Source organism: Eubalaena glacialis, chromosome 9, assembly GCF_028564815.1.
Source record: "Eubalaena glacialis isolate mEubGla1 chromosome 9, mEubGla1.1.hap2.+ XY, whole genome shotgun sequence".
NCBI lineage: Eukaryota > Metazoa > Chordata > Mammalia > Artiodactyla > Balaenidae > Eubalaena > Eubalaena glacialis.
The window spans coordinates 55,114,136-55,136,904 of record NC_083724.1 but is presented as its reverse complement, the minus strand read 5'-3'; the positions used below and the strand labels follow the sequence as shown (position 1 = coordinate 55,136,904).

General features: G+C 34.7%; 1 protein-coding gene across 6 annotated transcripts in view; it reads left to right on the top strand.

Annotated features, from left to right (window-relative positions):
• RFX3 (regulatory factor X3) overlaps positions 1-22,769 on the top strand; it is a 289,898-nt gene that overhangs the window by 109,615 nt on the left and 157,514 nt on the right. The window lies entirely within an intron of this gene.

Genomic DNA, 22,769 nt, shown 5'->3' with positions numbered 1-22,769 from the left:
CTGTCCATTGGGTCATCTGAATGAAAGAACCAGGAATGAAGGGAGGTAAGGAACAAAGGAAGGAATGGGACTGATGATTAAAGGTAGGTAGGGAAAAATAGTGGTTTATAAGAATAATTGCTCACTTTGTCCAGTATGGAACCTGCTTCCTTCAATTTGCCCCTCTTCCTTTATCTGTGTGGGATACAGCAGTGTATAGCTGGAAGACTGAAATCTGCAGTTAGTTTTTGGAAAAAATAGAAGTTAAGTTCCTGCTCACTTACTAGTTAAAGTGACCTTAAGGAAGTCTCAATTGAACTTCTTCAATTTCTTCACCTGCAAAATATAGTTATTAATAAAAATATCTATACTATATCTTCATATGACTATTGTGAGGATCAAATAAAATAATGTATATAAAAAATACTTTGTAAGTGGTAAAGCTTAGGTAAGTATTTGATGATGATAATAATTGATGACCTCGAACAGCCTTCAAAGCCATCTTAGACTTCTTTCTTTGCTCTGGGCTTCTGTCTTCAGGTTTCTGTTATCTTCTTGGTAGGCATTACTCTCAGTGAACCACAGAATGTTCCATTAATACTCTACTTGTGCATGAGTGTTTTCCTGGCCTCGATCCTCCTCCCAGTGATGAAAGCTACTGGTTGATAATAGTTACAAAAAGCTTGAGGAAGGCAGCCCACATGCTGAGAGTTTCAATCTACATCTGGGTGGCTGAAGGATGGATGGAGGCTGAGAGGCAGCTCAGAGGACAAGCAGCACTGTAGGCATCCACACGCTCTCTGCATCCTCCAGCTAGTCTCACGCACTGCTTTTCTGTGCCATCATGACAAGCTTCCTCATAATTTTGAGTGTGAAGAAAAAGCGCCTGTGTGGTATGAGGAGAGGAGAAAGGTGGTTTACAAATGCTAAGGTTATGGGTGAAATTTTAGTTCTGTTATTAAAGGTATAGAAAGTCTTCTCACCTACTTCTCAAAACGGTAGAATAGAATAAGTCAGACTTTTTTTGATATCCTACTACCATATTGATTCAGGCACATGCTCATTCAGCCCAGCTGAGGAGGCTTTGGTGTCATCGTCAGAAAGACGAAGCACCCATTATATTAATTAATTAATTAATTTTATTTATTTATGGCTGTGTTGGGTCTGCGTTTCTGTGCGAGAACTTTCTCTAGTTGTGGCAAGCGGGGGCCACTCTTCATCGCGGTGCGTGGGCCTCTCACTATCGCGGCCTCTCTTGTTGCGGAGCACAGGCTCCAGACGCGCAGGCTCAGTAGTTGTGGCTCACGGGCCCAGTTGCTCCGCGGCATGTGGGATCTTCCCAGACCAGGGCTCGAACCCATGTCCCCTGCATTGGCAGGCAGACTCTCAACCACTGCGCCACCAGGGAAGCCTGAAGCACCCATTATAAATAGTAGTTGTTATTAAAACATGAAAATTTGGAGCTACTTAATAAAAATATACCTGTTTTACCTGATTCTGTAGAACACATAAGAGACACATGAAATTAATTAAAAAAAAAAAAACTTGTCCTTTTGATATTTGGAAGAAATTATAAAGTATAATTATATCAATTTGGTATTCTTTACAATTTGATAGTACAGCATTTATTTTTGTGCTTTTAGTAATATATGCAGCGTTGAAAGCATTGAAGTTGCATAAAATAAAAAATGTGAAATGTGTTCCACATTTATTTTGTTTTCACCAAATGGAATTTGTTCAAATAATACACTGCTGAATGCTGCGTTTTATCCATTTTAAAACAAATTTAGAAATGAATGTTTTGTCATTTTAAAATTATAATATTTAAATCCATAAATTCTAGTTGAATGGAGCACATTAGAAGGAATAGATTAAGGCAACAGGATAGCCCTTATGTGTAACTTTAGTATCATCTCATATGTTGATAGTATTACATTTGTTGGTCGGTCCAAAAACACTCCATGTAATAATTTTTCATTGGATCATTGTCTCTTGCCTTGAAAAGAAATTGCCCCAGCTTTGTTTTGACATTGGCTTTCAATTAACTTCTGAGCTTTTTTTTTTAACACTTATGAATTGGAAGCAACCCATTTTTCTGTGCTGATATCCTATTTCAATTGATGTCACCTAATTAAAAATAAAGTCATTGTCTTGACTAATAAGCCTCAAGTAATTATAAGTCAGTGCTATATAATAATAGTTGTCATTTATTGAGCTCTTACTATGCATCAGGCACTATTTGAAGCCCACAAAAGGTGTTAACTTATTGAATCCTTATTATCACTTTGGGAGGTAGGAACCTATTCTCATTTTACGGTTTATTCCTGTTTTACAGTTGAAAAAACTGAGGCATGGGTGGTTAAATAACTGGCTTGATATCATGGTTACTAGTTGTGGTAAAGCCAGAGTATGAATTCAGGCAATGTGGACTGAGAATTCAGTACCCTTAATTATTATACTGTGTGTGCAAATATAGAAAATTTACATATAAAGCACAAAATACATTAATCAGACATAGGCACAGAAATGTGCACATCTGTTTTATGAAACCTTTATCTACTTTTATTAGATGAAAATAGGCGTTTAAAGTATTCAGATATTTGTGTAATGTAGCTACTAGCAGAGACTGCTCATTTTAAAGTATTTACTATTATAAATCCTATTAAGCAAATTGTATGCTCTTCCTGGAGCCATTTCCTCTATAAATTTTGTGAGTTTACACATTTTAGAAAGATTTCTAAAATCCTTCCAGTTTCAATATTTTATGAATTCATGATCCTCGTTCTTTTATTCTTAATTCCTGGTTTTGCTTACTTGAAAATCTGACGACTGATTGATTTAACTCTTTTTTCCTTCACTCATATTTATTGAGGGCGTTAAGTCATCTCATAGATGTTGTATTTTCATTTTCATTCAGTTCAAAATACTTCTAATTTGCCTTTTTATTTCTTCTTGGACCCATGGGTTATTTAGAAATATATTACTTAGTTTCAAATTATTTGGTATTTTTCCTAATATTTTTGCTATTGATTCTAATTCTGTTGTGATCAGGCAGCTTACTTTCTAAGATTTGAATCCTTTGAAATGTACAGAGACTTGTTTTGTGATCAGAATATAGTCTGTCTTGTTAATTGTTCTGTATGTACTTGAGAAGGATGTGTATTCTGCTATTGGGTGGAGTATCCTATAAATGTCAGTTAGGTCAAGTTGCTTGATGGTGTTGTTCAAGTTTCTATATCCTTACTGATTTTCTGTCTACTTGTTATATCAAGAATTGAAAGATGGGTTTTAAAATTTCCATCTATGATGGTGCATTTTACTATTTTTTGTTTTTCAGTTCGGCCAGGTTTTGCTTTATGTGTTTTGATGTTCTGATAATAGGTGCATAAACATTTAGCATTGTATCAATAAGTTCTCTTGATGAATTGATTCCTTTATCATTATGAAATATCCCTGTTTATTCCTGGTAATATTTCCTGCTTTGAAATCTACTTTGTCTGGTGTTGATATAGCATTGTATATCTTTTTCAGTCCTTACTTTTAACCTGTCTGTGACATTATATTTAAAATGGATTTCTTATAAAGAACATTTAGCTTGGTCTTTGTTTATTAAATGATTTGACAATCTCTACCTTTCCATTGGTGTGTTTAAAGTACATTTTATGTGATTATTGATAGGTTAGGTTTGAATCTACTATGTTGCTATTGGTTTTCTATTTGTCCTAGCTAATCTTTGGTTTCTTTTTCTTCTTTTCTTGCTTTGTTTTGGATTACTTGAGTAATTTTATGATTCCATCTTATCTTCTTTATTGGCTATTGCCATACCTCTTTGTTTTGTACTTTCAGTGGTTACTGTATGGTTTACAGTATGCTTCTTTAACTTGTCATACTGTACCATCATGTAATATTATACCACCTCCTGTACGGTGTAAGAAAAGCCAGTGGTTCTCAGCAGCAGCTGGGGCAATGGGTTGGAGGACCATACTGGAATCATGTTTGGTGTATATGTGAGAACTTTGAAAAGTGCCTCACTTCAGATGCCCTCCTACTGGCTTGTTGCTCCTCCCATAAGAACATTAATAACACCCTTCCTTTTTGTGGATGAACAAACTGAGGCTCAGTTTAAAGTGACTGCAGTAAATGGCAAAAATAGGCCCAACATAGCATAATGTAAGGAATAGTGGTCTTGAAGTCAGCTAGACCTAGATTCGAATTCTATCACTATTGCTTACTAGATATATGACCCTGGATGAGTTATTTAACCACTCTAATTTTTATGCCCTAAAATATAGATAATAATCACCTCATGGCGTTGTTGTCCTACGTGTCATATAATATTTGTTTTCTATCTTGATTGTCAAAATTAAATGGAATAGCATTTATAAAGTACCTAGTTAATTAAATTGCTTGGCACACTGTAGGACTTCAAATATACTTTCCATATAAGGATCATGGAAGTTATTGCCTGACTCCGAAGTAAGTGCTTTTAGTTTACTTTAGTTTACAGTCAATTATCTCTTCAAACTTTATTCTGTCCTTTAGACCTGGAAACATTTGTTATGTGTGTCAGGGAAGATAAAGTTAATGTAGATGAGGTTACCATGAATGGGTATGATAATTAAACCGAATAGGTTCAGGGTTCATGGGAGATCTAAGTTGTGAATAAGGCTTCAGGAAGGCTAGAGGCTAGAGCAATCAGAGACATTAGCCTCTAAATTCTAGCAGTGGACAGAGAGAGGTGTGGTATGAGAGAGAATATCATCTTGCATCTCATTGTACGGCATTTGCAAAGAGGCAGTTCCTATTAGAATTTAGGTCGATGAGAAGAAGAAGAAGGACAGTAGATTTGAAAGTCATCATAATATACAAGTGAACATTAAGGCTGCAATATTATTCAAGGGACAGTGTGTGCATAGTGGAACACAGAAGGACAAGAACGTATCTTCAGGGAATAGTCTTTGTTAGAGAATAAAAGAGGAGGCAGCCAGGAAAGTTAAGGCTTCCCTAATCTTGCCATGTTTCCAGTATCTAAAAGCAGTGACCTACATTCTACAAGTGGATTTCAAATTTATGGTGCACGTAGGTTGTGAGCATAATTTATTAGTTTATTTTTGTACCTATTAAAATGATATCTAAAATGTGCTTTTTTGGTAAAACCCCAAATATTTTTGGGGGACTTTCAAACTGGTGTGTGTAATGAACACTAAAGAAGGTCATGATGTTTTTAAATTTTTCACTGACTTTGCAGGACCATGATTTTATTCTTAAGAGTGCCATTCTCATAACAGTGAAAATTTCAAATGTGAAACCTAAATTTTGTTTCTATTAACTTGGAAATATGAAAAACAAGCAAAAAATTTCAAGCAGACTGGAGTATGGCAAGAACATAGATTTTATAGTGAGATGGAGTTCCATGTGGGTCCTGGTGTCTTTTACTGGTGGTAAAACTTTGAAAAAGTATTTCTGGACCTCAGTGTCCATTTTTATAAAGTAGAGCACAACATACATTTTTACAAGGTTGTAATGAGAATTAAAGTATTAAATTTAGTGGTAGGCACTCAATAATAAATGGTGGCTTTTTAAAAAAAAATTGAATATAACTGAGGAGCTGAGGTTGGAAGAGAGCAATTCTGATTTATTGGTAGAATCTTCTGGGTACCAAACACCAGCCTTAACTTTCTTCATGTTATCTAGGTGGAGGGTATAATTTGTTTTCTGTTTCCTGATTTATTACTTAGTATTCATCCTCCCACACTGAGATACCATGCAACAAAGCTTAAGAGGTTTTTCGCTTGCAGCCTTACTCACAGTTGCCAGGAGAACTGCTGTATTACAGAACTTAGCTTATATTTGTTCCAACTATCTTGACTCTAAAGGTGTTAAAAAGCAGTGAGCTAGTAGGTTAAATTCCACATTCAGGAAGCACTGGTTTCTTGTCTTCAAAGCAAGAAGAAAAGGAAGCAGGGATGAATTCTTCAAAAAATAGTGTCCAGTCTCTGCAGTAGATAATAAATTATCAGTAGATAATTTTTTTCTATTGAGGTGGGTTTTTTTCCCCCTCAAGTTAAACCTATACATAAAAAAAGCATAATCTAAATGCCGAAGGTGAGCCATTTAAAAATAAAATAAAAGGAAAAGAGTTCACTTCTGAGCAAATCAAACAAATCACAAACTATAATAAAATATCCCTAAAATATTAATTTAACTCATGTATAAAAATAACTTGGTTATATAGTCTTGGGAAGGAACATAAATCACTTAAATTATGAATTGTTAATTATTGTTGAGTGTTATTCATAATATTTAACAAAATAATTTTGGAGTAAATTGAGTGCACTTAAAAAGTTCTACTTGCTGTGTGTTATGTTATGCTTAAACAAATATTTTAATAATGTTCTAAGACTAGGTAGATGTTGGGCAAGTTCTCTTTACGAGAACAGGTTGTAACTGAAAAAAAATTAGATGTTGCTATAAAGTGACAAAGTTTGTAGAAACTTATGTATTTCCCAAGGAAAGAGCTTTTTGGATTTTCTGTTTTTTCTTGTTAAACTGAGATAAATTTTCATGTATATAAAGCCTGTGCTTTAAGAACCAACTTAAGATGTGCCATTTTTAGATTCATCAATATACAACACATTGGAATCTTATTTTTTGATTGCTCTGTTATCTTTGTTGATTTTTATTCAACGCATATTAAACAATAAATAGATTTTTAGCATTGGTGGTAGCTTTATTAATATTCAATTTGGAAGAAAAATGAATTTAACACTAGAATTGCCAGCAATGATAAGTTAAAAAGTAAGAAATTTGTAATTTTTTCCTGGAAGTTCAAAGATAGTCATACATTTCCCTCTCTTTGTAAAGATAACTTTGTAATGGGGTTGGCATGAGTAAAAAATAGACTGCCTCCTGTGTTTTGGAACCAGGTGATAGCTTTTGTTGCAGTCGTGTTACATCTCTGGAAGCCACCTCAGGGACTTGAGTTTCACTAACTTACATGGGTTTGGAGCAACAGCTGTTGAACTTCAGAAATGTCAGCTTTACCCTTTGCACCTTTCTTTTATGACTTTTTACTCAATATATTTACCCTAAGAAAATGGTATTTTTGTTTAGAGTCTTCTCAGGAAGAAAAAAAGCAAAATGAATTAATAAATATTTCCTTATTCAGTTGTTGGAAGCCTTTGCTTCTACTGCGAATTACTATTTATATACTTAAAACCAAAAATAAAGTGGAGCTACCTTGAAGTCACCTTAAGAGCTAAATTCTATAATTCATAATATCCCTGGTCAAGTGGTATGGTAGAGCTTCATTGTGGAGATTCAAACAGATAGACCATGGCCTAGCCTATGACTCAAGGTCTTAACTTGAAGGGCCTGTCTGACCTTAGAGTCTCTGAGCCTACATTGCTCTAAACATAACCACTTAAAGTGGTGCAATGTGACTAGTGTTGACTGTTAGTGGTCTTATTATAAAGTGGTTCTACTGTAGTCTGGAAAGTACAAGCCAGGAGTATTCAGCACTGGTGATCTAATTTCACTGTAAGCTTTGTTTTGAGATACCAAATACTTTGGACATGTGGCTTATCTGTAAGTACTGAAAAATAGTTTAACTGTTACTTTTGATGTCTATAATGATTGAAATGATGTGACTGTAAGATCAAGCCTCTGGAAAATGTCAAAATTAGTTGTTAAGATGTACAAGGACAATTTCAAAAAAAAATGATTGACATAATTAAGCTACATTGCTTACTCAGCTTTAGAGCAATTGGGAGGCGTTATTGTGTGGCTACTATTTAACTATGGGCCTAACTAGGTCCTTATACTTGGGAAAGTAGAGCAGGATGGGTAAAAGGGAAAGAGGCAAGGGAAAAAAGACAAGGAGAAAGGGACATGGGGAGAGAGAGGGAAAGGAAAAGAAAGGGTGAGGAAGAATGATTGTTTAATTAGCCTACATTAAAAAAATTCTACTGTTGTCTTAATGAAAAAAAATATATCATTCAGTGTTGAGTAAACCTTGTAAGGAAAGAGAATGGAGTTTTCATTGTAAATAACCTTTCAGTTGCACTGAGAAAAAAACCATCCTTGTAAATCTGGTTTGTATGAAAAATGACTCCGCAGAACCATGAGAAGTAATCAGCCCATATTTGTATATGGTATTGAATATAATATGTACATATTAGCTTACTATTTTGGTACAACAAGAAAATCATTTATATTACCTTCATAAGAAAGGTGACATAAAAAATGCAGTTTTTGAGCAGGTTATATTGGGAGGTGTTTGCTTTCACCTAGCTTTAATGTCCTTCGATATTGCAGAAGTACTACTGTGTAAATTAGTTGTGGACAATTTATGAGGTCATAAAAACCCAACAGTATGTATCAAAATGTACTTAGTATGTGAGTAAAGAAGTCAAGCAATATGGTTGGTTTTGGAGTTACATTTGTACAAAACAATTTTTAAATTTTTTTAAACGAAAGCATGAACATAATATGTAAAGAAGTAATTGCAAAACATTTTAACATGAATAAATAGCACAAGTTGTGGAAAGCTTGTAAACCTGCCATCTAAAACTGATTACCCTTATGAGCATTTCTTGCTGTTTGACAGTGGAAAGTGCACCTTGTAGAAGCTGTTATACAAGCCATTACATTTAAAAGGTTTCCGTCTCACACCCCAAAATTACACTTATTTGCTGCAAGTGAAAATTCAGAATTTGTTCCTTGTTTATTTTGATGGCAATTACCGTGGTGTTGAATTTTGTTTCTCCCCCTTCTTCCTGGAAAACTAGAAATTAGCCTTTTTTGGTTTCCTTATTTCAGTGTGAACGCAGTTAGTCAGTTTGTGTATTGTAGGTTACATACAGAGATATAGTAATAATAAAATTCAGAGCCTAAAACACTCAGATACTCCATGTAATAATAAAATAGTGAGCCTAGGTCACCAACCATTTTAGTTGGTATCTCCATATACACACGAAGTTTGCCTTACTTGAAATCTTGTTAAATATCCTGAAAGAGTACCTTAATCATTTATGTGAGAAAGAAACTTGAAAATGTCTGAGATCCTCTTATTTTTGGGTTTCATTCTCCACGTTACGAGTATTTCTTTCATTGTGTAATAAGCAGTTTGAGCTTTTGGCAGGCCTTCCTACTTCTTTTTGAGTGCCTTCCTTCTTTCTTCTCTTATACACCATAGTCTGTTACAAAGAGCTACTAACTGGGAATTGGGAATTCTGAGTTCTAATGCCAACTCTGATACTAATGGATCCATTTGATTTATTGGTCTCAGATTCACTGTGAAATGGGGACCTGAACTAGATCTCCTGGATACTTTTTAAGTTTAAATGCTGTGATTTGAGAAGTAGGGCATTTATCTGAAAACCTATTACACCCCCTTCCCCAGTTTTTTTTTACTGAGTGATCATTTACTGAATAGATATTTCTCCTAAAAGCACTTTGCTGAAACATAAATTCACTGAGTGGCAATTTTGTTAAATTTACCAAGTACTCTGATTTATTAGTTGCCTAAGAACTAGTTTTCCAAATTAATCAACTGCCTAAAATATGTTTCTATTAACTACATATAACATTTATCACAAATCACACTGCATTAGTCACAAAATCGTTTGAAATTTTTGGTGGGAAGTATTAATTAGTTTTAATTTGGTTTTAATTTTTCCACAGCAATTTCACCACAGACATTTTGCAACAGAAATATTTATCAGTACAGCCCAGCTGAGTGCCAAATTTGTCATTGATATTTTATATATGGAATTCTTTACAGTTGCTTAAAAGTGAAGCTATATATTTATTTAGTTGTAGTGGTTAACAAATGTGTGAATTAAGAGAAGTATAGAATACATTTAATGGGTGAAAAATGTGTTAAAAGAAATAAACCTTCCCTGTTCTCATTTATAAACTCCATGACATTCAAGACATGCACAGCCCTTTAATTAAAAATAAATGCTCATTCTCAAAAGTCATTGGCCCAGAAAATGGTGAAATTCCAGAATATAGTTATGGGTAGGCTACAGTGTGCTGGCTTGTAGCAAAATTTCAGATAAATTTAAACTTTGAACTCATCAATGTAAGTGTCAAAGAAATCTTCAAAGGCCCTTTAAAACTTTTATTCAATACAAATTATGTCCACAAGATAAATGGTTAAAAGAAACAAATTTTGAATGAATTGGTCAATTTGTCAAATTGGCCATTAGGCAAAATGATTCTTAGCAAGTTGATTTTTTGAAAAGTAAACTTAGTGTTATCATACCCCCATCACCATCTCTACCAGGGGTGGGGGACAGCGAAACTGTAATGGAAGAGTACTACTGCCTTTAGAATTATAGTGTTTTTTCCTCAGCCATGCCCTATAGCCAAAGTTGGAACTATTTGGAAGGTCTTCTGCCTCTGTGTGTATATGCATGTGTGTAATGTACTTACTATGTGTCCAGCATAACTTTTGATGCTAAATATCCATATTGTGTGTGTGTGTGTGTGAGCACACGCACGCGTGCGCCATGGCCACCACAACACAGGCTTTCTGAGACATTGAAGAAGTACAATAAAATGTCTGGGTGAGAACTGAGAAATTTTTAGTTTTCTCTGCTCTTATGATGACCGTAGCAAAATATGTCCCATATGAATGTTTGACTGAAGTAACAAAACAAATAGATCAACGTATATGATGAATCACTTGGCGTATGCCAAGGAAAGGTGGTCCTGTGCTCAAGCAGGAATAGAGATGTTAGCTGGACTAGAGGACTATTCTAGAACATTGGTATGGGGCTTAGTATTTCTGAACACTGCCTTTGGCCTGTAACCTTCCTTAAAACTGTTTGCTTTCCAGTTACTACCCTTGATTGCAGTGCCATTAGGTAGTAGCGTTAAATATATTTTTCTTGGGCTTGCTGAAGGTCATTTGTGAATGTAAAGATCAGGGAACAACAACTCCTGGCACTTGTGCCAAAGACCTTTTGGTTTCACCAAAAATCAATTCTTTTGTGAATTAACTAGTTGAGACAGTCCCTTCTTTTGGCATCTAAGAAGCTGCAGCCAGTCATTCTTACTAATTTAGAAGTGGAATTGATGGTGGGCACCTGAGAGCTCAACTCTTAAGATTTTAGAAGAAAAGATATTGTACTTTTTTTGAACATTTTCTGAGCCCTGATTCAAATTCCAACAAGCCTATTTGTGTTAATGCCTCAGCAGAAGTGATATAGAACGCACGACTCAGCATTTTTAATAGTGTTTGCCGAGATCTACAAAATAGAATAGACAGCCATCTTGTCAGGTACTCAGCATTGCTGGAAATGAAATTAATATTTTTTGGAGGATAACATATGGAACATTAGTAACTGGGTTAAAAAATTACAGCATGTCCAATTTCTATATTGTAGAACATTAAAAATATGGAAAAGACTGCTATTTAGACAGGACTACATAGTAGTTGGTCTGTAGAACATTTAAATTATCATATTATAAGCCTAATACAGCATATTGCTAGGTTAAAAAAAGAAAGAAAAAAAAAACCAATTTTTGCTACCGGAACCTAATAGATGGTGTGGTATATTCAAGTCCTCACTCTGCCCATTTCTAGCTATGTGACCTTGGGGCTCGTAGAGTTGTTTAAGCTTTGGGCCTAAGTTTTATCATCCATAAAAGTGGGATAATAATAGTACCTACCTCACAGGATTTCTGGTTAGATTAAATAAAGCATGTAAAATCCTTACATAAATGTGTTAACTAATTTTAACTAGAGGATTCTTGAAATACCCTTTTTTGTGAAAAGTTTCAATGACTGTTAAGAGAACATAGAAGAATGTCAGTTGAATGTTGCCAAGCTCAAATAAATTTCAAATTGTTAATTAATGATGAAGTTAGAACAATTACTATTAGGCTAATTACTTATTCTTAGCATTTCAGCTATGAAAATTAAAGATCTCTGAGAGCTTCTGTCTCATAAAAACAAAGGAAGCATACCAGGCTACTTTTTCTAAGATGACATGATTAGAGCATTGAATCCACAATTCAGTGAATCAGGTGTACTTATTAAAATAGTAAATGACGTGTCAGGAGGTTCAGAGCAATAGCTGAAGACTTAATTTGCTCATTTGAGTTTATTTAATCCTTATCTTGTTTCTTTATAAAAAAAATTATACACAAAATCTGTCAAGGCTTACAAATATTAGAATATGGGGGTTGTTATAAAATTTTGCCATAATGGGAATTGAAAGTGAAGTCACATTAGAAAATTAGGAGAAAACATTCTTAATGAATAAATTGATTGGAACTGGCTCTAGTAGAAAACTCTATTTTTACACAATTTTTAAGTGTTAAACGCATCTGATATAGCATACTTTAATAGTAATGTTTCAGCAGGGTCTTAAGCTCATCCTCTTTGTAGATTCATCTGTTCATTCAACAAATTGAAGATCCTCTGTGTGTTAGGCACTGTTGCATATTCGTAGGTGAAAAAGATAAGCATAGTCCATGTGCTCGGGGTGTTTATAATCTGGTTGGAGAGACAGTTACACTACAATATGATAATTGCTGCTGGCTGAGTAAAAATAAGATGCTGTAGGAACACTCAGACAAGCACCAGACCCAGACTTATTTAGAAGCAGGGGGGGCAGGGAGAGGGAAGAGTGGTGGTGGTTTGGGAGACTATCTGGGGGAAGTGGAATTTATCCTGAGATCTGAAAGATGAAGCGGAGAAGAGGTGGGAAGGAAAAATTGTTTGAGTCAGCGGGAACTTCTTGTTTCTGATCCATTAAAGTGGGACTGGGGAACTTCCCCCTTCTAGGTTTGGGGAACTGAGAGTAGTTGCATATGGCTGGAGTGTATATAGTACTCTTTGGAAAATTGTAGGCAGGAGCTATATTCTAAAGAGCCTTAAAAGCCCTGTTGAGGGCTTTGCAGTTTATCCTGAGGACACTGGGAACCTGTTGTAGGGAGTGGCCTCAACTCTGTGGAGCCAGAGAGATGAAGATGTGTGAATAGATTTTTAGAGAGATTAGGAAGCAGAAGCATTGGCCTCAGTGATTGATTAGATTTGGGAATTGAGAGGAGAAAGTTTGGTGATAAAAGAAATGATAGGACAGTTACTTTTAATGTATTTTAAGGGATAAAGGAAGAGTTCTCCCCTCTCTTTTAGCCCCCTTGGAAGACCATCAAAGGTTAGGAGGGGGAGGGAGTGTGGAAATAAAACTTATTATGTGAAATTTCACACTTACATAAAACATTACATAATGACAATAGCTTTTAATAATAAAGAACTTATAGGTGATTTTAAGCATATTAATAACCCTAGCTAAGGGGTATTAACCATAGATTTATGAGATAGCCTAAGATAACCCACTTTAGAAGGAAGTATTGTTTTTGGAGCCAAGAAAACACTTTAGAGTGAGTTGGAAGGACAGCCATGTTCAGAGTGCATCACCAATTCCATAAAAGCAGCTCCGAAGGAAGTGTTTTTAGTTCAGTGTAATTGACTTATTTCAAGTTTTACTGATTTTTAGAGAGAAATAAATTTTCTGTTAAGTTTGAGAATGCACAGAGTTAGCTAGAATCTTCAATCTGTTTTAATTTTCATCTTTTAGCCAAACTTTTTTTCCAAGTGTGTACATATGCATTTTATAATGAAAGTCAGTGTAAAAATTTCACTTGATTAATAGCATTATGTTTTAGAGCAATTATTTCCAGAATTTATGTATGTGTGAATATATAGATTTTTTTTCAAGTCCACCCACTCCCATGTTGACTACATTTGCCAAAAAAATGGAAGTAATGAGAATTCAGTTCTTTAAGATACTGTACATTTAAAGTGGGGTATATTATTTCCATTATTAGCAATGCTATTATACAGTATTATTTTCCCCTTTTAGATGTATTGATCTCTTTGAGCCTGTCATTGGAATAGTTAGGAACTGCAAAAGGCTCTATTCTTTACTCTTATAAAAAGAAAAAGAAATAAGAGATAGAAAAAAAACAGAAAAATTTTTTGCGTGGGGAAGAGAATCCAAGAAGAAAGTTGTTATTGGAGCCTTTTTTGGTGTGAAGAAAATTAAGAATTCCTGTTTTACTTCACTCCCTGTAAAATCCAAAGAAAATCCTGTTTGGAAACAACATTACCTGCTTGTTTTCTTTTGTGGCTCTTTAAGTAATGCTGCCTTTTAAGCCAATCTTTGCCCTCTCTTTGCAAAAAATAGTATGGATACTTCCATGTGTGTGGCTAAGACCCCACTAGTAAGTGTAGAGGAAAAAAGATAAAACTTGTGTGTAAAGTTTAGGGTATGTAGAAAGAATAAACAGATGTCACTAGGGCTCGTTTAAAAAGGGGGTACCTGTTTCCTTGGTGGGACTAAACACTTAGATTCACCACGTATATCCTCATCCAGTTTGAGATCTATGGAAGAGGCGCCACTGCTCTTATGAGTTTGAATACAAGGGAGCAGAATTGAAATTCATGTCTTTATTCTAGATTGGACAATAGGTTCTGGCGAGTGTCATAAGGAAAGGATCATATTTGACATTTGGGAATGTGTATTACTGTAGATTTCCTTCTTTCAGCAGAAAATGACACAGATCATGGAACTAGCAATGAATGGATCTGTAGATATAATCTCCAGATAAATTTTTTAAATAGAAACATTGAAAATGTTGTGTTTTAGAGCCCTTTGAGAGTTTTGAGCCACTCAGTGGGAAGGGAGACAGAGCTCTTACCCAGCTACTGAACAGATCAAATACTATACAGGTATTTTGGGGATTAAAAGGGCTGTTTTACAGAATCTAAGACTGACTTTTTGGGATGGCTCCAGGGTGAGATGGGTCTCTGGAGCTCATGTTGCTTTTGACCAGCAAGCCCAAGGTTAGCTTGAGGCCACGCAAAGTTATGATCATTGGTTTGGGAAGGCCCATATTTCGGGAGTCCTTAGGAGTTACACTGATGTTACTGTATACCCTTAAGAATTTTACCAAATCATACAATTTTATATCTGTGAATAAAATTACACTGTAGGCTGCATATTATTTGGCAACCTGCTTTTTATGCTTACAATATTATGAGCATCTTTCCATGCTGACTTTTATAGATCTGTATAGTATTCCGCTATAGGGGTATAGAATTTATTAGGGATAATTATAGGGATATAGTTTATTAGTTCCCCAATTACAGACATTTCAGTTGCTTATTATTGGCTGTTATAAGTAATACTTGAGTGAACATCTTTGTGTTTGTGTATAATATTATGTATAGATACTAACCTAAATGGACCCTCATTTGACTGTTTTTTTTTTAAGACAAATTTAAATTCTTGAAAGTAAATGAATCTCATATTATTTCCTCTTCCTTCCATAAAATATTCTGTGAACACAAGGTTAGTGCAGATCTCTTTTAACCCATGATATGCTTTTCTATATCATAAGCATTATAGCTTTGATGTCATCATAATGATCACATACTAGGTACAGTACGTATTTGCCGTTCACGTGATATTTGTGTCTATTTGTTCAAATTTAGAATTCTTTCTTAGTGCTCAAAGTCTCTATAGACTACTCTATTTCTTTTAAAGTTGATTTCACTAAAATAGCCTCACTGCTGTTGCTGTTTGTGTAGCCGACTAGGATCCAGTGTCAGGGTGCCATTATTGGAGTGAGACAGACCTGGGCTTGAATCCTGGCTTTATTTCTTAATAGTTCTGTGATCCTGGGCAAGTTACTTAATCTCTAAACCTTTCTTTTCTCTGCTATAAAATGGGAATATCTACTTCGTGGTTGAAATTAGGGTTAAATGTATGCAAAGATGTAAAGCATCTATCACATAGTAAATGCTCAGTATATGGTAGCTATTCTTATTACTATAATGAAATGATTGATTTATGATAAAATGCTCTTTGTTCATCATTTTTCAGTTCTAAGTGCTATTATCATTAAATACTCCATCTCATAGGTTCTAGTCACTGTCAGGATTGGATTGACCAATAGTAAGAAACATTTATAGGTTTGCCTCATAGATTTTGGTAAGAATCTTTCTGTATGTTACATCATTTTGTTCTCAGACTCTTCTTCCAGTAAGCAAAATATGTAGGATACTCAGAAATTTTTGTTTGTTGGTTTTCTTTTTCTTTTCTTTTAGCTTTTATGTGAGCACTCCCAGTTTTTAGCTTATGTCATCTAGGTGAGACCAATTTGCCTATTAATTCATGAATGTGAGTGAGAGAAAATGCCAGGATGGCATCAGCAATAGACTGGACAAGCACCTGGTTCTCTTTTCCCCAGAATTACTTCTGTGCCTGATAACAGCTTCTCTTGATAACTAGAAACAATTAACACATAACAAAATTCTTACATCATTTCAGCAGTGTGGCTTCAGTAATATGTTAATAGATTGTTTTATTTTTTAATTAATTCATTAAGATAAAAACTGTTAAAGTAATTTGATTTGTCTTCTCCAAAGAAACAGTTTTTCATTATCTATTCTGAGTCAAAGGAAGAATTAGTTAAGAAAAAACCTTTGTTTGAAAAGTGAAAAAAGTTACCCAGGCAACCTGTATATGTTACTAGTGTGCTGATTAATCATCGCCAACATTTAATCTCTGTCATCAGTTATCACAGGAAGATGACTGCCGAACAGTCTACACTATTATCATTCCATCATTTTTCTACGGATCAATTTAGTATAAAAGATTAATTGTACATAGTCAGGAGGATTACAACACAGACCTAAATAAAGAAGCAGAGCTTTTATAATATAGAAAATCATGAATTTTCCTTTTACATCTCTTCAGTTACCTGATATATTGATTTGATAAAGCCCTGTGTTTTACAATGAATAAACTTTTCACAGAGGTATATTTTAAGTAAAAAAGGCTGACTATAGTTTATAGTTAACCAGTTTCTTTCATTTGTACTCGGTGAAGTGGAAAAAAAGCAAAGTCATAGAGTTTTACATTTGTAGGTAAATTAATCAGCTCAATATATTTTTGTCAATTTCAAAAAACTTATCACATTATTTTTAACCATATATATATAAATTCTAATATGCCCCATTATTTTACATTATATTGTTGACTTTGAAGATGCTTAATATTCTTAATTTTTTTCTAAAGAATTAGAATAATCTTTATATTTTCATCATCTACTCCAGAATAGTCAGAAATGTATACATTTCATACTGATTTTATGTTCAGGAAAGTACATATCAGCTATTTTTTTCCAAAAACCATGACTTATTTTAGTTGTCTAATTTTAATAAATAGAGGTTTCAATTGCTGTGAGTATTATATATGCTAGTATTTATTTTCTAACATTTATTCAAGAATGCTGATGCTTAATCAGAGTATTAGTAATAAAATCTTATGCTATAAAACTTCTATTATGATTTGGGATCTTTCTCTGTGAAAGCACACTGATGTTAAACTCCTTGTTGTGTATTTTAAAAGTAGTAATTTTAGATTATGACAATTTTTTTCTGTAAATAGCGTTCCTCTGCTCTTACATTGAACCAGGTTTCTAAGTAAATAACTTATTCTTTAATGTCACATTTTAGGTGTGATTTATTTTCACTATACAAATAAGTGACTATCATAATAATACTGGTTGATTTGGTTCAAATAGGAATTGGAATTACCATCTTTTGTTTTTCTGTACTAAGGAAAAAGGAAGGAAGTTCTCTGTTGTACTTGAAAATTAAATTACAGGTTTTTATTTTCTATACTGGATTAAAACCTGTTACATTCCTCAGTGTAAAAAAACAATATAGTCAGTCAGTGGAGTGGAACCAAACTTTGCAGACTTTGCTTTTTTTTGGAAAGCAAATTATTTCAGGAAGAAAAACCCCAATAAAAATTAGATGATACTACCTATTTTTAAGCGAGCCCAGTTATATAGTTCTGTTTGATAAGTAATTGATTAGGTCAGACTATTTAAGCATTTAATCTGGCATGTACATTGTGTGTGATGAAAGGAATCCAGCTGTGAATTTGAGTGTATTAAATAATCTTCAGGAAGTTTCACAAAGAACATTTGAATGCCTTGAAACTTGCAATAATGCATGTTTGTTCCAAACACATTTGCTTTGCCTAGGTTTTGCCCATCAGGTTGAAGAAACGGTAATCTTTTTGCATTCAGCAGCTGGGTTTTTGCAATATTCTTTTCCTTCTTCTAGGGGTTAATTAGCCTTCTTTCAAAATGTGGCCTATTTAGCTGTAGATTCGCATGATTCAGCCAGAGCTGGCTATACAAAGCAGAACCGTTAACAGGCGGGTGTGTCCAACTGCTTAATTAGCCAGAATAAAAAGGTCCTTTGTCAAACAAGCATCTGTTGCTCTTGACACACCTGACAGCCACATTAGGCAAGGATGACTAGACTGAAATCGTGCATGTCTCTCCTTCAAGAATATACAACTCATTTACATATAGGCTGCATCATGGACAAACTGCAGGGGTTTATTTAGCTTATCAAAATGGATTAATGTGACTGCATTTGTGGCTGATAAACAAATATCACTTGAAAGGAGGCTGTGAAGGAACTAAACTAACCAAATTACTCCCAAACATAAACAAAGCACCAGAAACCACTGCTAGATGAATGGGAACACCTCACATGTACGCACAAACCTTTATACTGGATCTAAAACAAAACCTACAAATGAAGCATGCTAATACACTGCCCTCATGTGATGATCCCTGCTTTGAAGAAATTTTGGAAAGCTACCAGAATACTCTAAATGTGTCAGTGGGTTTAAATGATCTGTTTAGGAAAATTTGGCAGGAAGGTTACACTCCTCAACATGCTTTAACATTCAAATTGATCTGCTATTAAATCAGGTCTTTGGAATTAATCAGTTAAAATGCCTCTGGAAAAAATACTTACTAGTTGGGTTTTATTATGGCCTCAGTAGAAAGAGAGAGAATACTTGCTAATTTCAATGTCAGAGCCAGAAGAGATGTCTCACTGTTGTTATTCGAAGTGTAGATCAATAGGATAGATTGAGAATCCCAAAGATTTGCTGTTCAGACCAACAATCTCTAGCTTTCCATTTGGAAGCCTTTCATCATGATTTTGCAAAGTAATATACATAGTGGTAACATCATGGGCTTTAGAGTCAGGCAAACCTGGATTTGAATTTAGGCTCTTACTCTTACCATCTGTGTGGCTTTTAGCAAGTTATTTAATCCGTTTGTGCTTCAGTTTCCTCATTCGTTAAGTGGAAATAACAACATTTCCATTATGGGGTTTTTTTGAGGATTAAATGAAAAGATGTATTTCAAGCACTTAGCATATTGTGTGGCACCTGGAAAAGACTTGTTAAATGAGAGACCTAATTATGGTTATGACTTTTTTTTTGTTATGACTTTTCAGCCAGTCTCTGGCAGGGATGTGATTGAGATCCTCTCAAGGCCTGAGGCCTCGGCAAAGAGAGCCTCTTCTTCAAACTTGAGGAAGACAATGAAATCAGAGGAGAATGAAGTTGTGTCTATTAAGAAAAGATGGAGACCAAACTGAGAGACTATGTTCTTATCCCAATTGGCATGACCCTGTAATCCAGGGGCCAAGGAGATTGGATGATGAACAGTAACTTGGAAGTAAACAGAAGTTGTTCTGGGACAGTTATTGGTTGTTCTGGATTAGGCTTTCTGTGCTGGTTTTGATGTGGTATGTACATAGAGCCAGAGGTTGGATGGAAAGTTCTCTGTGACTCTCTAAGTTATATAAGCCATCATTTTCTATCCATCTGCTTTTCCCCACTCTATTCTGTAAAGGTTGCTCCTATTAAATAGTTGGGATCTTTTTCCTTCTTTCTCATTCTAAAAGTTCACCAGTTTGCTTTTCTTTACTCCCTTCACTTCTGTCTATTCAGTGTCTCTGATGAAATTCAAGACTTCCAACTTCGTCTGGTAGTTTAGTGCATGCCCTTTAGTGTTATGTCCAAACTCTCTTTTCCCACTTTCCTACTTCCCACAGTTTGACCTTGGTTAAGTGACTTAACATCTCTGGGCCTCAGTTGACTCAGTCTGTAAAATGAGGAAGATCTTAGTTCCAATCATCTAGTTACACATTTCTATTAGTAAAGTAGTCAAAGCTTAGGTATTGCTCTTATGCCTCAAATGCCTATAAAGGCCAAGCCAGTGAATATGTATTGCCATATAAATAATTTGCATATAAAACACATAATATGGGCTCACCTTTTCTAGATTTTCAGGTTTTTCAAGAGAATCTGGAAATTTGGTTTTTAACACAAAATTTTCTGATTTTTAAAGGTTGACAATTAAGAATTTTAATTTGTAGTTACTCTGTGCCAAAGCCTATCGATGGAGTCTAATGTGGTCCATAGGAAGCCAGTTTCCAAATCTATGCCTTTTATCTTCAGATAAGCCCTCTCAGGTGATTTATTGAGGAATTGCTGTAAAAATACATTTAATTTTTTAGACATTCATTATGTATATTCTTATGTGTATTTGGTCTAAAACAGTGGATGTCATATTATGGGTCATATACCAAAAAGGTGTGTGGGCTGGTCTGCAGTACAGACCCCTGGACACACGAGAGAGCCTCGATAAAGTTCCCAGCCAACACTGGGATAAACAGGAGGGTGTTTTAGTTTGAGTTACTTAACTGTAAGAATCTCATCCACCCCTTGACTGAACAGCTTAAACAAGAACCCATAATTGGCAACTCTGTCTTCCTCATTTGTGTACTAAACTGACAAAGGCCTGTCTTGGAGTTGGGAAGAGAAGCTAAGAAAAACTCACTGAATATGATATCTAAAATCTGGTTCGGTCCTCATTCCCTGCAGAAAGGCATCACCTCACTCTCACTAATAGCCCTCTGCTGTAGCACAAATGGCATCAATTGTCTATAAGTATAACATGTAACGAATCGAAGGACACTGGCATTTGCTTTCTTTTGGGGGAGGGTATTTTTTTCCCTCTACAATGGAATAAAGAAGAAGAGGCACAGATAGGGTTCCTAATGTGTGTATCCCCTCTCCTAATTTCGAGAACTATTAGTCCTCCAGTAATCTTAATTAGGCAAGAGTTTTATGTAGTGAATACTGTCATTTTCAAACATTTTCAGGCATATCCGTGGTCTTAATACTAGTACAAAGGGCTGTGTGTGTGTGTGTGTGTGTGTGTGTGTGTGTGTCTTTGGAGATCAGTGCTACATTTTTTATTAATTAGCCACCATCTTGAGAGATTTCACATAAAAATCTTCTTTTGGAAAATTGGAAAAACTGGCAACTACAGTTTATCCTTCCCATAAATTCACAATTTCCTTGAGCTAAACATTAGCTGGCCCAAATAAATGGGGTGGTAGCCACAGTCTCCATCACTTTCCTTCTGTTTTTTAAGCCCCTAGCTACCTTCACTCTTTGTGCCTGAGGTTCCTCATCTGTAAATGTAGATTATAATCATACAAACCACATTGGGTTGTTACATGGAGTGATTTATTTATGAATTAACACGTAAAGCATTTAGAAGAGGACATAGCGTGTGTTAAATACTCTTATCGATGTTAGCTTTACTGCTGTATCTTTTGTATGCTCTAAGTTTTATTGTGTTGCTTTAGGGGTTTGACTAACAAAGGAATAAGAATAGTCAATCACGTAAAGTGATACCAATGTCAAGGTCTAGAAAGTAAAGAAAGCATAGATTCAAAGTGAAAAGGCCTAGTCCTTTCTCTAGTCCTATCACCTTGAGCGAGTCTCTTAACCTCTCTGGGCTTTAGTTTTCTCATTTATGAAATAAGTGTAGATTAGATGTCTTCAGAGGTCTGTTTCTAAAATTGAATGAGATGATAGAAAAGGTTTGGGGAAAAATTGGAAGAGGTCATGCTGTGACAAAAGATGTTGAGGGGGTTAATTTTCTACTTGAAAGACCTGAATACTCTTTCAGAATTTTCTTAGGGAAAATTAATGTTCACCATACTGTTCACAGATTTAAACCATGATACAGTATTTTTCTTAGGCTACCAATTAAATATTGTTTTTCCCCCCAGGATCCCTGCGCAATAGCAAAGAAATTAACATTTATTATATTGACTGCATAAGTAACAAAAGGGAATATCAAGGTCTAAGGAACCATACTTGTTAGAGTGCACACCGTGAAATTTAATCCTGTGTTAGTAGGACAGGCACATGAGAACTGAAAAATGTGCCATGTTGAACTGTGAATGAGAGAAGGTAAAATTTCATGTCTTTGTTTACAAATCTCACTTATATAATAGTGATCCTTCTTACCTTTCAAAATATTAAACATTATTGCTGTTTGGCTGTCTTTGTGTAAGAGTATAATTAAACTTTAATTTTAGTACCATATCATCTCACAGCCAAGAGAATTAGTGAGCTTGATCCTTTGGCTAAATTTAGGGTATATCAGTTGGTTTTTGGATATACATTAATTTTTAAAAATCAGTGAATAGTAAGTTTGAAAGCCGGAAAGGACCTTAGAAACAATTTATTCTAAATTGTACACCTCCAGTGACGTCCTGTAGTTTATAAAAGTGTCTAGAAAGTACAGTTTATGACGTATTTGCATCCAGTTAGGATTTGTGTTCTGAGAATTGTCTTGACATAATTTATAATATGACTAGTTTATATTGTGCTTGAAACAATTTATAATAGATGAGGCCTAAGGAAGGTAGATTTCAATGAAGTTCAACCTTTATAGCCTCAAAATAAGAGGTACTAATGGAGATTTTTTAAATGTAGATTAGTAATTTTCTATATTTATTTTAAAAGTGGTCAACATGACTATGAACATGCATGGAATATCATGAGTATGTTGGGTGG